Source organism: Pongo pygmaeus, chromosome 4 (genome assembly GCF_028885625.2).
Source record: "Pongo pygmaeus isolate AG05252 chromosome 4, NHGRI_mPonPyg2-v2.0_pri, whole genome shotgun sequence".
Classification (NCBI taxonomy): domain Eukaryota; kingdom Metazoa; phylum Chordata; class Mammalia; order Primates; family Hominidae; genus Pongo; species Pongo pygmaeus.
The window spans coordinates 56,254,440-56,270,918 of NC_072377.2; the positions used below are offsets into that span (position 1 = coordinate 56,254,440).

Genomic DNA, 16,479 nt, shown 5'->3' on the forward strand with positions numbered 1-16,479 from the left:
TAGAAGATGGTCATAGATAGAGGTGTTTTTCCCAATCTTGTAATGAAATCACCTTCCAATATTTTTACAACATTTTCTAAAATATTGAATTGAGCAAGAGATTAAGAAAAATCTTGCTTTGGTGTGTGTTCTCTGCCATGAATGTGGTTTTAAGGATAAAAATGTACTCTGTGCTCATGAATACATCCTCACCAGTTTATAAGGGGGAGTGAGGTCATGAAATTCAGCAAGCACATCTGAACAAACCATGTAATCAGGGTGATGGAGGCTTTCTAGCTTTATTTAGGAGAAAAGAGGACCCAAAAGGCCAAGACCAGGACCAGTTAGGCAAAATGTAAAGCAGATTGGAGTATTAAAATGTACTAAAAATAGAATATTTCCAAAGAAGGCATATGGAGTCGCTTTTAGAAGTAAGAGAATTATGCAACTAGGAGGAAGTAGGAGGTTACTGGGAATATTTTATGTAAAAAAGAGCTTACAGATCAATTTACCTATTTCACATCTCTTCTGAGATCATGCTCTGAAAACTCTATTTAGTAGCCTGACTTATTATTATTATTATTATTATTTATTTTGCTTTAAGTTCTGGGATACATGTGCAGAAAAATATGGAACGCTTCACAAATTTGTGTGTCATCCTTGTGCAGGGGCCATGCTTATCTTCCAATTTTAGTATATGTACTGCCGAAGCAAGCAACAGACTTATTTTTATTGTGTATTCTCTGAATACCAGGTATATGATTAGATTTAGCAAACAAGTTACTTATCATGTTATATGATGCTTCCCAAACAACACTGTAAAGCTGCATTTCTTTGGAAGTCAACTATTGTACTCAAATTCATATGAGCTACCTGAGACAAATAAAAAAATACATCCACAGATTTAAACGTATTTATTGAGTTACTACAATATGCCAGGTACCATTCTAGGTGCTGAGTATACCTTGGAGAACAACTGCAAATAGCCCTGAACTTTTTCTACTGGGGAAGGAGATAGATGGTAAATATGGAACACATGTACTGTGTCAGAATATCATAAGTTTATGGAGGAAAGTAAAACAGGAAGGGAGCCTACAGAGCACCAAGCCTGGTCAATGGGGTGGGGATGTGCAATGTTATCTAGAAAATTCTAAGATGGGTGCTCTGAGAAGGTGGCATTTAGGCCACAACTTGAAGCTCAGATGAGCCCACTGTCAATGAAACTTAAAGTTAAATTTAAATTGATTATTTTTACCTTTATCAATGTAGATTCACTCTTTATTCCATCTTGTCTTATGTTTTATCCAAGAAAGACACAAATCTAAGATCTTGAGGAATTTAACTTTCTTAAATCTTTACACTTCTCTATGAAAGCACTTACCGCATAAGAAAAAATGTAATCTTTGTCCTGTACTGTAATGCAATGCAGTGTGTGGCAGAAAGCATAAAAGCAAGAACTAAGAAACTTGGGTTCTAGTTGTATGATTTATATATTAATTAATAACCTCAGTTTGTTCATTTGGGAAATGAGGGCATTGGACTATTTCAATATTTCCAGAAGGGGCATAACATTCCATGGAGCACTTGTGCTGGAGACACTTGAAAATCAAGAGTGGACAATTAAATTTGGAAGCATCATATGTCAGATGGCCCCTAACTGAGAAGTCCAAAGGCATTTCAGCAGGTTAAAGAAACTGAGGAGGTAGTGAATAAAAGGAAGCCATTTAACGATTAACTTTGTTTAACTCAAAATTTCCTAAACATATTAGAACAAACTTGGGAAACACTGGAATAGACCATCAACGCTAATGTTTTTACAGTTAAGAAATTCTATAAGGGTTCTTTTTCATTGTTAGTTCCATTCTACTGTATCCGTAAAGATGACTGAATTATGCAGAGACTGACAACAACATAAAAATCTCAGACACTTAAAACAATAAAACTTATTCCTTACTTATGCGGCATGTCCATTGAGGATTGGCTCCAGCCTTCGTCCCACAGTTTTCTCACTGTATTTTCCAATAAGCAGAACAAACACAGTCTAAGCATTATCCATCAGTCTGGCATAAAAAAGAGAGCCTACTGTGACCTAATTTGAAGTGCATTTGGCAGTATATGCTTAATTTGTGCTTGAAAAAGTACAGATATTGGTGAAAGCACTAATGACTCCATGTTTACCTCCTGAAATAACCTCATGGCTACATTAAATCTAATAAATGCTAGATTTTATAAGTTTTATGTTGTCAACTGCTGGATTTTGTGGTCTTCCAATAAGACTTTATTCTGGTAGGCAATAGGCTACTCGTGGATAAGCTTTATCTTTTTGAGACTTAATTTCAAGTTCTTTTTGGATAGGACTAGAGTATCCTTTTTTCCTAATGCTCATTTAGCCCTGTTTCTAAGGCATGACCCTCCTTTCATGGCCTCTATTGAATGGTTTGATGAGTCAAGAAGGTTTCTCTATTCTGGCTAGTGGAAATTTCAACAATTCTTGACCCTGTGTAAACTCTGAATATTATTCCGTACCCGCTCTCCAGCAATTGTCGTTTCTTCAGAAGTTGTTGCCTAGCCTCCTGGGGATTCACTCTATGCATGCAGAGGTTGATATTAAGCCAAAGATTCAAAGGACTGCTATGCATATTTTTGGAATTCTTCCCCTGTATAGCTCCCTCCTGCAAATGGCCTGCAAATTCCACCCACCTCTTCACTCAGGGAGGCCAGCAGGATCTATTTGGATTTCCCATCCCTGCATTGCAGTCTAAAAATTTTCTCTAGGCAGAAAGCCTGGGCAGCAATAAGTCTCATTTCTTTGGTTCTTTTCTGTCAAGGATCCCAGTGCTATACTGTCTGCTGCTCAAAGTATGAAAATAGTTATTTCCTACATTTTGTCCAGTTTTCTAGTTGTCTATGGCAGGAGGCTAATTCCAAACCCTGTTATTCCCTCATGACTGGAAACTCAAGTTTCCTAAATCTAAATTTAACCCTTGTTTTATAAATACTTGGTTTTCCAGCATGGCAAAGCATCATGTCTTGAATATCAACAAAATGGATTTCTTGTTTTTCCCTGGGAGAACAGAAAGCTATAAACATGAGAAACTCCAAATACTATACTTCCAATTTCCTGAAATGTAACTCCTGGAGCCAATGGGAAAAGTATATGCTGACCTAAGTAATTGTCAAGATATGTAAGCAAAGAGACCATTTCTAAGGCAACCAACTTATTTTTTTTCCTGAAGCATCAATACATAGTAAAAATATTCGTTTCTATAAATATTTGTCTTGAAGTCAAATAGAAAGTAAAATATATTATTAAGAAACTAGTACAAACCTAATCTAGAAAAATAGCAATAATTTTATTATACATGATATTTCTTGGTAAGCCAATGATTTGAGTTCTTACATTGGATATCGAGTTATCTCCTGGTACTAAACATTAAATAATAACCTTAGAAATTGTATGAAAGGGCCAAAATAGAAACTGTAGTTTGCAGTGTTTCAGTATCCTAGTGCCTAGAGCATATTAGGTTACCCAATAGATATTACTTGAATACTGGATGAATGAAAGAAAGATGACAAGAAAAGGTGAAGTGTTATGATGTAGTAAAAATTATTTCTTAGAAGGAAGGCATTTCTCTTTACTTCCTTGAAGTACTGAGTTCTGAGAAAGTGTCTAAGGCCATTGGTTTTAGCATCAGACAGATGGATGGATATAATTCTCATAAGAATTCTGGAGACTGCAATAATAATAATAATAAATAATAATGCAATAATGATATAGTAATCATAAATAATGAATAATCATGATGGCAAATAAGTATAATGAATTATTCTTGTGTGCTTTCTATGCACCAAATGCTGTTCTATGCACTTTTAATATTTACCTCATTGATCCTTTATCAGACTATGAAATGAATACTACTGCCCCATTTTATAGTTATGGAGATTAAGGAATAGGGATAATGAGTAACTTGAGCATGGTGAGGGAGCAAATAGTGGCAGATAAAGGTTGTAAATCTACAATCTGGTCCTAGTGCCATCAGTTTTAACTACAGAGCTATACTGACTCTCTGTACACAGGGACCAAATATAGAGGAGCTCACCAATATGAAAAGTATAGAAAATCCTTCCAGAAGTTAAAATATAAAACTAACAATGAATTTTAAATTTTTAAAAAATTTTAGTAGAGACAAGGTCTCAATATGTTGCCCAGGCTGGCTTCCAACTCCTGAGCTCAAGCTATGCTCCTGTAATCCCAAAGTTCTGGGATTACAGGTATGAGCCATCCTGCCTGGCTACAGTTCCTTAGTGTCAGTTCAAGTGTTCCCTTCAATATTGGAAGTCCAGTGGCAGTCTGCTTCCATTCTGTTTCTTTCTCTGTACATGTTGTGATGAATGATAAATTGTTTTCCTTTTATTTTATTTATTCCTGTGATTTAGCTTATGGAGAAGAATAAAAGGGTTAGAGCTCCCAGGCCCAAAACAGAATTTACCAGAAATGAAGATATGTGTAATAATTTCCAAATTGTATTTACGGATACCATTTTATTCTATCGATTGGAACTGTACTCAGCAAAGGGGATCATACAAAGGAGATAAGAGAGAATAAGAAATTGAAACAAAGCATTGATGGAAGTTTCCTAACAGCAAAAATGAGAAGGCTGTGCCATCCCAGGGGAAGTGGGGGTGGATCTGATGCCTGAAACAATGAGAGCTGTGATGGAATCAATGGCAGCGGATCCCGTAATTACTAAATTAGACTGTTCCATTTCTGGATAATGCATGCTGCATTCTGATCTTGATTTGAAATCCAATTAGTTCAGGATCATCATTCCTTTTAGTTCTAGCTTCTCTATGGTGACTTTGAGACTAGAGCAGTAGTGTAGTATTTTTGTGTTTGTTCTTTCATGTCTTTGAAGATACGGTTTTTTAAATCTATGGCAACAGGTGTCCTCTGCTCCCACTCTTACATATTTTACTGATTACTCTCTTGGTTTATTCTCACATGCTCTCAAGTCATAGTAACCGGTGAAATGCTACATTGATACACATTTGGCTTTTCCAATAAATAATGACAACCAACAATGAAACACTTGTCTTTGAAATCACCGCTATCTTTTAATATTTTTTAAAAATGTTTTATTTACTAGATAGTTTGCCTTTGTGGATTGGTGTTATTCTTAATTCTCTTGCTTTCCTTTACTGAAATTAAAGGGGCAAGTCTTATATTATGAAAGAACCCTTAAATGAAAAGAACATATTTTAGGTCTGTCACGTATGAAAGATGAAGACTTCTGACAACACAGCGTTTGTTTTGTCATTTTCTGGTGAGGGTGAGAAGGGAACTTCAGGCAGCCCAATGAAATAGCTTCAATTTGCTGACATGACTATATTAGCAAGTAGTTGATTAAAGATAGTCTGAAATAGTTTCAGCAAAAGACCTTAGGATGTATACATTAGAAATATATACACCTGTGGTTCATGATTATGAAATTATTTTGAATGTAGTTTTGCTTTTTCTTGTGGAATACATGAAGAGAAACCTCTGGAATTGTGGTATAATATAAATTATAAAAATATAATTTTCATACTGAAGCATGAATATTTATAGTCTACAATAATTTTATACCACAAGAAAGAAAACAGGCACTGTTTTCCTCCATGGGCTTGCTGAAGAAAATGTGAAACATTGATTGAGAGCTACTTGTTAATTCACACTAGGGAACCATGTAGATTACTTAATTTTGAAAATTACAATGTAAACAAAACCAATGCCATAAAGGAGTTCAAGGGCCCTACATCAAAATAATATTTTGTTCATTTACTTTGACAAGTGTGGTTCATTTACTCAAGTGTTACTTATGAGTATATTGCATTTGAATTAACATAGTGCATTTTCATCAAAATAATAAAATCTTAGTGACATAATAACTTATAAAGAGAGTTCATCACATTTTTCTGATGCAGATATTTTAAATAATCTATATAAATTTATGAGTGCATTAACGTTACAACATTTCTCAGTCTCTGTCTCTTCTCTCTCTTCCTCTCTTTTTCACACACACACAGAGAACTAAAAGTAAATTTAACAATTTTACTGCCTTTTCTGAAACTCAGAGATTACTAAAACTGATTGTGTGGTTGATAATTCATATATTGCTGTATTAGTCTGATTTTACACTGCTATAAAGATACTATCTGAGACTGGGTAATTTATAAACAAAGAGTTTTGATTGACTCACAGTTCCACATGGCTGGGGAGGCCTCAGGAAACCTAGAATCATGCTGCAAAATGAAAGGAAAGCAGGCAGCTTCTTACATGGCAGCAAGAGATAGAGAAGTGCTTCTACGGGGGGAACTTCCAAACACTTTTAAAACCATCAGCTCTCCTGAGAAGTCCCTCACTATCACAAGAACAGCATGGGAGAAACCACACCCATGATCCAATCACCTCCCACCAGGTCCTTCCCTTGACACCTGGGGATTACAATTCGGATTACAATTCAGATTACAATTCAAGATGAGATTTGAGTGGGAAAACAGCCAAACCATATCAACTGCTATATTGTTAGTCTGCATTCTTCCTATTCAAAAGCAGTTTCTATGTTTATGGTTGCATAGCAAACATAATATTGTGACTGATTTTTAAACAAAATTAAATCTGTTAAAATTATGAGCCTAGTAAATTACATAGTCTAATATTATGAATGAACCAAGAAATGGGGAGATGGGAATATTATTAGGTTGGTGCAAAAATAATTGAGGTTTTGCCATTAAAAGTAGTGGCAAAAACTGCAACTACTTTTGTACCAACTTAATAGGGTATTGATATTGAGGAAGGCAGAGATGTAAGGGTTCATCATTTTTAAAATGCTATCTTTTTAAAGCTTACATTTCATAAATTTGATTAATCTTGCTGCTAGATCAGAGTTCAATTTTTTATATTAATTTTGTATATATTCAGAGAAAGAGCACAGAAATGTTATTTTTAAAACTATTATTATATAAACTTTATCCTAGTTATCAAAATGCTATACTGGACAATAAAAATTAGATGGAAAATGAAAGCAGTTATAAATTATGTTAAATATATCTATGTCTAAATAGAGAAAAATGCCAATTTATGCATATCTATGTTGTGACATATCATGGCAGTTATTTTAGAAAGAGATTTCTGAAATAAATTATATCAGTATTACTTCAGTTCTCTTTTGTGAATAGATTTAGTTAGAATTATAAACGACATAAAGGATACCAAGATGCTTTTCTGCTGTTTTCTTCAAGTAATTTCACAATTTCAAGTCTTACATTTAAGTCTTTTAATACATTTTGAGTTGATTTTTATATATGGTTTGAGAAATGAGTTCAATTTCATTCTTCTGTATGTAAATATCAAGTTTTCTTATCACCATTTATTGAAGACACTATCCTTCCCCCATTATGCTTTCTTGGCACCTTTGTTGAAGATCAATTTATAGTAAATGTGAAGACTTATTTTTGGACTTTCTGTGCAGTTCTATTGCTCTATATGTGTGTATTTATGCTAGTACCATACTGTTTTGATTACGTAGCTTTGTAGCACATTTTGAAATCAGGTGGTGTGATGCCTCCAGCTTTCTTTTTGATCAAGATTGCATTGCTTATTTAGGGTCTTTTCTGTATGAAGTTTAGGATTATTTTTTGTATTATTGTGAAAAGTGCCATTGAAATTATAATAGGAATTGCATTGATTCTGCAGATTGATTTGGGTACTGTAGACATTTTAACAATATTTATTCTAACATTTGCATATAAAATATCTTTTCATTAATTTGTATCTTCTTTAATTTCTTTTATCAATGTTTTGTAGTTTGCAGTGTATAGGTCATTCACTTTCTTGGTTAGATTTATTCTTAGGTATTTTAGTGTTATTGTAAATAGAATTATTTTCTTAATTTATTTTTTGGATAGTTCATTGTTATTGTATTAAAAGGCAACCAATTTTTGTATGTTAATTTTGATCTTGCAACTTTACTGAATTTGATTAGTTCTCACAGTTTTTTTGGTAGAGTCTTCAGGGTTTTCTATATATAAGATCATGTCATCTGCAGAGATAATTTTACTTCTTTTTTGGCTTGGAGGCCTTCTTTTTTTTTTTTCTTGTCTAATTGTTCTGAATAGAACTTTCAGAACTATGTTGAATAGAATTGGTAAGAATTGACTTCCTTTTCCTGTTTCTGATCTTAGAAGATAAGTTTTCAGCTTTTCATTGTTGACGCTGCTAATAACTGTGGGCTTATCATAAATGACCTTTATGATTTTGAGATATATTTCATTTATACCAAATTTTTGAGAATTTTTATCAGGAAAAGAATTTTGTCAGGGGAATCCAGCCAGGAACTCAGGCATTGGGTGGTTACTTTTTAAAGCTCTCAGTGAACAAATACTCTTGCCACTCACCAATCTCTGGTAGCCACTGACCATGTGAAATGGTTTTTATAAGCTTTACCCTTCAAGATCCCCCTGAATTTGCCAGCAGCATCTTGACTTGGTAGTTGGTTAAAATAGGATGATAGGAGGCAGGGCCAAGATGACTGACTAGAAGGGGTGGTGATCAGAGGCCCCCACTGCAAAGACCCAAAACAGTGTGTGAAACTGGCACTGGAAACTGAGGTATCCAGGTTCTGTCATTAGGACTGACTAGGCAGGTGGTATGACCAACAGAGAGGTAAGAAGAGCAGTGTGGTGCAGCAGCCCACCTGAGAGCCACAAGGGGCAAGGGAGCCCCCACCTCCACCCAAGGTAATCAGCAAGTGAGAGCATTACTCAACCTGGGAAATCATGCTTTTTCCATGGAACTGCATAACCCATGGATTGGAAAATCCCACTTGGGGGCCCACACTGCCCGGGCCTTGGGCCCCAACCATGGAGCTGTGCAGATTCTCAAAACTCTGTTGGCTAGAATTGGCCAAAGCCTGCCTAGTTCCCTGTGGGAGGGGATGGGGGGGTTGGGGGGGCATGGGGGTAGAGGTTGGAGGTGCTGCCATCACCACTGCTGCGGCTGCCTGTGTTGTAAGCCACAGGTCTGAGCTCCTTGAGGGAGGTGTGGCAGCCAACACCGTGGCTGCAGGGCCTCCCTATAGGAACTCCAACTCCAGCTAGGGGCTCAGGGACAGAACTCTGATCTCCCTGGGCCTGAGCCCATAGGGGGAGGGGTGGCCATAGTCTCCACAAATCAGCAGACTTAGTCTTTCCTGCTGCTAGCTCTGAGGAATCCAGGCAGCCCAGACGAATGGGTTTTCCCTGAGTGCATTGCATTCACTCCACCAAGGGACAGCCAAAGTGCCTCATTAAATGGATCCAGCTTCCTGTGTCATCCAGCTAGGTAAGATCCTCCAACAGGGGTTATCAGACATCCTAAACAGGAGCATTCCTGTTGGCATCAGGTTGGTGCCCCTTGAGGTCAGAGATCCCAGATGAAGGAGCACACATCCATGTTTGTTGTTCTCCAGCCTCCTCGAGTGACATCTCCAGGTACAGGAGTGAACCAGATGAACAGGGCCAGAAGTGAACCCCCAGCAAACTGCAGCAGCCCTGCAGAAGAGGGACCTGACTATTGAAAGAAAAACAAACAAACTGAAAGCAACAACAACAGCCTCAACAAAAAAGTCCCCCTAAAAACCTCATCCAAGGGTCAGTAGGCTCAAAGATCAAAACTAAACAAACATGAAAATAGGAAAGAATCTACAAAAAAATTCTGAAAACCCAAAAGGTCAGAGTGCCTCTTTCCCTCCAAATGATCACAACACATCTCCAGCAAGTGTGCAGAACTGGACAGAGGATAACATGGATGAATTGACAGAAGTAGATTTCAGAAGGTGGGTAATGACAAACTTAGCTGAAGTAAAAAAAGCATGTTCTAACCCAATGCAAAGAAGCTAAGAACGTCGATAAAAGGTTACTGGAGCTGCTAACCAGAATAACCAGTTTAGAGAGGAACATAAATGACCTGATGGAGCTGAAAAATGCAGTACAAGAACTTTCTGAAGCATACACAAGTATCAACAGTCAAATCAGTCAAGAGAAACAAAGAGCATCAGAGCTGGAAGACTATCTTGGTGAAATAAGGCAGGCAGACAAGATTAGAGAAAAAAGAATGAAAAGGAATGAACAAAACCTCCAAGAAATATGGGACTATGTAGAAAGACCAAACCTACGACTGATTGGAGTACCTGAAAGAGATGAAGAGAATAGACCCAAGTTGGAAAAACACACTTCAGGATATTATCCAGAAGAACTTCCCCAACCTAGCAACACAGGCCAACATTGAAATTCAGGAAATACAGAGAACCCCACTAATATATTTCACAATAAATTCAACCCCAAGACACATAATCAACAGATTCTCCAAGGTTGAAACAAAGGAAAAAATGTTAAGGGCAATCAGAGAGAAAGGCCAGGTCACCTACAAAAAGAAGTCCATCAGACTAACAGTGGATCTCTCAGCAGAAACCCTAAAATCCAGAAGAGAGTGGGGGCCAATATTCAACACTCTTAAAGAAAAGAATTTTCAACCCAGAATGTCATATCCAGCCAAACTAAGCTTCATAAATGAAGGCAAAATAAAATCCTTTTCAGACAAGCAAATGCTGAGGGAATTTGTCACAACTATTCCTGCCTTGCAAGAGCTCCTGAAGGAAGCGCTAAATATGGAAAGAAAGAACCATTGTAAGCCACTGCAAAACATATGAAAATATAAAGATCAATGATACAATGAAGAAATGACATCAACGAGTGTACAAAATAACCAGCTAGAATCATAATAACAGGATCAAATTCACGCATAACAATATTAACCTTAAATGTAAATGGGCTAACTGCCCCCAATTAAAAGACACACACTGGCAAATTGGATAAAGAGTCAAGACCCATTGGTGTGCTGTATTCAGGAGACCCATCTCACATGGAAAGACACACATAGGCTCAAAACAAAGGGATGGAGGAAAATTTACCAAGCAAATGGAAAGGAGAAAAAAGCAGGGGTTGCAATCCTAGTCTCTGACAAAACAGACTTTAAACCAATAAAGATAAGAAAAAGACAAAGAAAGACATTACATAATGGTAAAGGGATCAATTCAACAAAAAGAGCTAAGTATTCTAAATATATATGCACTCAATACAGGAGCACCCAGATTCATCAAACAAGTTCTTAGAGACCAACAAAGGGACTTAGACATCCACACAATAGTAGTGGGAGACTTTAACACCCCACTGTCAAGATTAGACAGATCAATGAGACAGAAAATTAACGAGGATATATATGACTTGAACTCAGCTCTGGATCAAGTGGACCTAATAGATATCTACCTAACTCTCCACACCAAAACAACAGATTATACATCCTTCTCAGTGCCATATGACACTTACTTTAAAACTGATCACATAATTGGAAGTAAAACACTCCTCAGCAAATGCAAAAGAATGAAAATCATAACAGTCTTTCAGACCACAGTGCAATCAAATTAGAACTCAGGATTAAGAAACTCACTCAAAACCACACAACTAGGTGGAACCTGAACAACCTGCTCCTGAATGACTCCTGAGTATATAAGGAAATTAAGGCAGTAATCTAGAAGTTCTTTGAAACCAATGAGAGCAAAGATACAATGTATCAGAGTTTCTGGGATGCAGCTAAAGCAGTGTTAAGAGGGAAATTTATAGCACTAAATGCCCACATCAGAAAGCTAGAAAGATTCAAATCAGCACCCTACCACCACAATTAAAAGAAGTAGAGAAGTGAGAGCAAACAAATCCAAAAGCTAGCAGAAGACAAGAAATCACTAAGATCAGAGTGGAACTGAAGGAGGTAGAGACACGAAAAAGCCTTCAAAAAATCAATGAGTCCGGGAGTTGTTTTTTAAAAAAAATTAATAAAATAGATAGATCACTAGCTAGACTAATAAAGAATAAAAGAAAGAAGAATCAAATAGCACAATAAAATGATAAAGGGGATATCACCATTGACCCCATAGAAATTCAAACAACCATCAGAGAACACTATAAACATCTCTACATAAATAAACTAGAAAATCTAGAAGAAATGGATAAAGTCATGGACGCATACACCCTTCCAAGATCAAACCAGGAAGTAGCTGAATCCCTGAATAGACCGATAACAAGTTCTGAAATTGAGACAGTAATAAATAGCCCACCAACCAAAAACACCCAAGACCAGACAGATTCACAGCTGAATTCTACCAGAGCTACAAACAGGAACTGGTATCATCCCTTCAGAAACCTTTCCAAACAATTGAAGAGGGACTCTTCCCTAATTCATTTCATGAGGCCAGCATCATCCTGATACCAAATCCTGGAAGAGAACAACAAAAAAAGAAAACTTCAGGCCAATATCCCTGATGAACATCAATGGGAAAATCTTCAATAAAACATTGGAAAAATGAATTCATCAGCATATCAAAAATCTTATCCACCATGATCAAGTTGGCTTCATCCCTGGGATGCAAGCCTTGTTCAATATACACGAATCAATAAATGCAATCCATCACATATAGAGAACCAATTATAAAAACCACATGATTATCTCAATAGATACAGAAAAGGCCTTCAATAAAATTCAACCTCCCTTCATGATAAAAATTCAATAAACTTGGTATTGATGGAACTTATCTCAAAATAATAAGAGCTATTTATGGCAAACCCACAGCCAATATCATACTGACTGGGCAAAAGCTGGAAGTATTCCCTTTGAAAACCAGCACAAGACAAGGATGCCCTCTCTCACCACTCCTATTCAACTTAGTATTGAAAGTTCGGGCTAGGGCAATCAGGCAAGATAAAGAAATAAAGACAATTCAAACAGGAAGAGAGGAAGTCAAATTGTCTCTGTTTGCAGATGACATAATCCTGTATTTAGAAAACCTCATTGTCTCAGCTCCAAAACTCACTAAGCCGATAAGCAACTTCTGCAAAGTCTCAGGATACAAAATCAATGAGCAAAAATCACAGACATTCCTGTACACCAACAATAGACAAGCAGAGGGCCAAATCATGAATGAACCCCCATTCACAATTGCTACAAACAGAGCAAAATACCTAGGAATACAGCTAACAAGGGATGTGAAGGACCTCTTCAAAGAGAACTACAAACCACTGCTCAAGGAAATAATAGAGGACATAGACAAATGGAAAAACATTCCATCCTCTTTGATAGAAAGAATCAATATCATGAAATGGCCATACTGCCCAAAGTAATTAATAGATTCAATGCTATTCCCATCAAACTACAATGTCTTTCTTCACAGAATTAGAAAAAACTAGTTTAAATTTCAAATGGAACCAAAAAAGAACCCACATAGCCAAGACAATCCTAAGGAAAAAAAAAAAAAGCTGGAGGTATCATGCTACCTGACTTCAAACTATACTGCACGTCTACAGTAAACAAAACAGCATGGTACTGGTACCAAAACAGATATATAGATCAATAGAACAGAATAAAGACCTCAGAATTAAGTTCACACATCTACAACCATCTGATTTTCTACAAACCTGACAAAAACAAGCAATAGGGAAAGGATTTTCTATTTAATAAATGGTTCTAGGAAAACCGGCTAGCCATATTCAGAAAACTGCAAATGGACACCTTCCTTATGCCTTATACAAAAATTAACTCAAGATCGATTAAAGACTTAAATATAAAACCCCAAACCTTAAAAACCCTAGAAAAAAATCCTAGGCAATACCATTTAGGACATAGGCATGGGCAAAGATTTTTTGATTAAATCAGCAAAAGCAATTGCAACAAAAGCTAAAATTGACAAATGGGATCTAATTAAACTAAAAAGCTTCTGCACAACAAAAGAAACTATCATCAGACCAAACAGGTGACCTATAGAATGGGAGAAAATTTTTGCAGTCTACCCATCTGACAAAGGTCTAATATCTAGAATGTACAAGGAACTTAAGCAAATTTACAAGAAAAAAAAAAACCATCAAAAAGTGGGCAAATAATATGAACAAACCCTTCTCAAAACAAGAGGTTCATGTGGCCAAGAAACATATGAAAAAAAACTCAGCATCACTTATCACTAGAGAAATGCAAATCAAAACTACAATGAGATACCACCTCACGCCAGTCAGAATGGTGATTATTAAAAGGTCAAGAAACAACAGGTGCTAGTGAGGCTGTGGAGACATAGGAAAGATTTTATGTTGTTGATGAGAATGTAAATTAGTTCAACCATTGTGGAAGACACTGTGGTGATTCCTCAATGATCTAGAACCAGAAATACCATTTGAACCAGAAATACCATTTTAACCAAAAATCCCATTACTGGGTATATACCCAAAAGAATATAAATAATTCTATTATAAAGCTACATACACACACATGTTTATTTCAGCACTATTCACAGTAGCAAATACATGGAAACAACCCAAATGCCCATCAACGATAGACTGGATAAAGAAAATGTGGTACATATATACCATGAAATACTACGCAGTCACAAAAAGGAATGAGATCATGTCTTTTGCAGGGACATGGATGAAGCTGGAAACCATCATCTTCAGCAAACTAACACAAACACCGCATGTTCTCATTCATAAGTGGGAGTGGAACAATGAGAGCACATGGACATAGGGAGGGGAGCAACACACCGGGTCCTGTTGCTGGACGGGGGGGAGTTGAGGGGAGACAGAGCATCAGGACAAATAGCTAATGCATGCCGGACTTAAAACTTAGGTGACAGGTTGATAGGTGCAGCAAACCACTATGGCACACATGAACCTATGTAACAAACCTGCATGTTCTGCACATGTATCCCAGCACTTAAATTTAAAAAAAAAAAAAGAATTTTGTCACATGCTTTTTCTTCATCTATTGAGATGATCATATTGTTTTTACCCTTCATTTTTGTTAATATGGTGTATAGCATTTATTGATTTATGTATGTTGAATTATTCTTGCATCCCAGGGGAAAATTCCATTTGATCATGATGTATGATCCTTTAAATGTGCTGTTGAATTCAGTTTATTAGTATCTTGTTGAAGATTTTCGCATGTGTGTTAATTAGGGATATTAGACTCAAATTTTTTTTCTTATATTGTCCTTATCTAAGTTTGATATCATGTAAAATTAGTTTGTAAAACGAGTTTGGAAGTGTTTCCTCATTTTCAATCTTCTGGAAGAGTTTGAGAAGGATTGGAATTAATTCTTCTTTGAATATGTGTAGAATTTGCCAAAGATGCCACAAGATTAAGGGGTTTCTTTGATGGGAGGTTTTTGATTAATGATTAAATCTCTACTCATTATTGGTCTGTTCAGATTTTCTATTTCTAATGATTAAGCCTTGACAGGTTGTATGTTTGCAGGAATTTGTCAAATTTTTGTATGTTTTCCAATTTGTTGACATATAATTGTTTTTGCAGTCTTGTAACTCTTTGTATTTTTGTGATATTTATTTATTTGTGATATTTTGTATTTTGTGTTATTTCTTATTTGATTTCTTTGAGTCTTCTCTCAACTCTTAGTTTCATTTATCTTTTCCAATCTTTTTCTAGTTTCCATTTCATTTACTTCTGGGATGATCTTTATTATTTTCTTCTATCTGCTAACATTGGGCTTAGTTTGTTCTCATTTTTCAAATTCTTTGAGTTGTAAATCAGGCTGTTTACTAGAGAGCTTTCTTTTTCTTAATTCATGTGTTTATCTCTATAAATTTTCATCTGAGAAATAATTCTGCTGTATCTCACAAGTTTTCATATGTAGTTTCTATTTTTATTTGCCTCAAGGCATTATTTAGCTTCACTTGATTTCTTTGACTCATTTGTTGTTGTGTGTTGTTAAATTTCCATATATTTGCTCATTTTCTCATTTTTGTCCTTTTATTGATTTCTAGCTTTATCCTGAGAAAATATACTTTATATGATGTTTTATGGTCTAACATATGATATATTTTGGAAAATACACCATGAGTGCTAGAGAAGAATGTGTATTCTGCGGTGATTGGAAAGAATGGCTTGTATATGTCTGTTGCTTCCATTTGGCCTATAGTTTTGTTCAAGTGCACTGTTTGCTTACTGATTTTCTATCCATATGATCTATTTCTTGTTGAAAGTAGGGTATTAAAGCCCCCATACAATTTTCTTTTGCTGACCATTTCTTTCTTCATTTCTCTTAATATTTGATTTTTACATTTAGGTGTTTTCCAATAATGGCTGCATATTTATTTACAAATGTGATATCTTCTTGATGAATTTACCTTTTTATCATTATATAATGACCTTTTTTTGTCTCTTGTGGCAGTTTCTAACTTAAAGTTTATTTTGTCTGATATAAATATAGCCACCCCTGCTCTCCTTTGGTTATCATTTGCACAGAATATTTCTTTCCATACATTTATTTTTAGCTATATGAATCTTTAAAGCTAAAGTGAGTTTCTTGTAAGCAGCATATACCTGAATCTGTTTTTTAATTCCTGTTTATTCAGTCACTTTATGTCTTT

General features: G+C 35.8%; 1 pseudogene; it reads right to left on the reverse strand.

The window, feature by feature from the left end:
- Nucleotides 1-602: 602 nt before the first annotated feature.
- On the reverse strand, nucleotides 603-695 carry LOC129037654 (U6 spliceosomal RNA; annotated as a pseudogene).
- Between the last annotated feature and the right edge of the window lie 15,784 nt (nucleotides 696-16,479).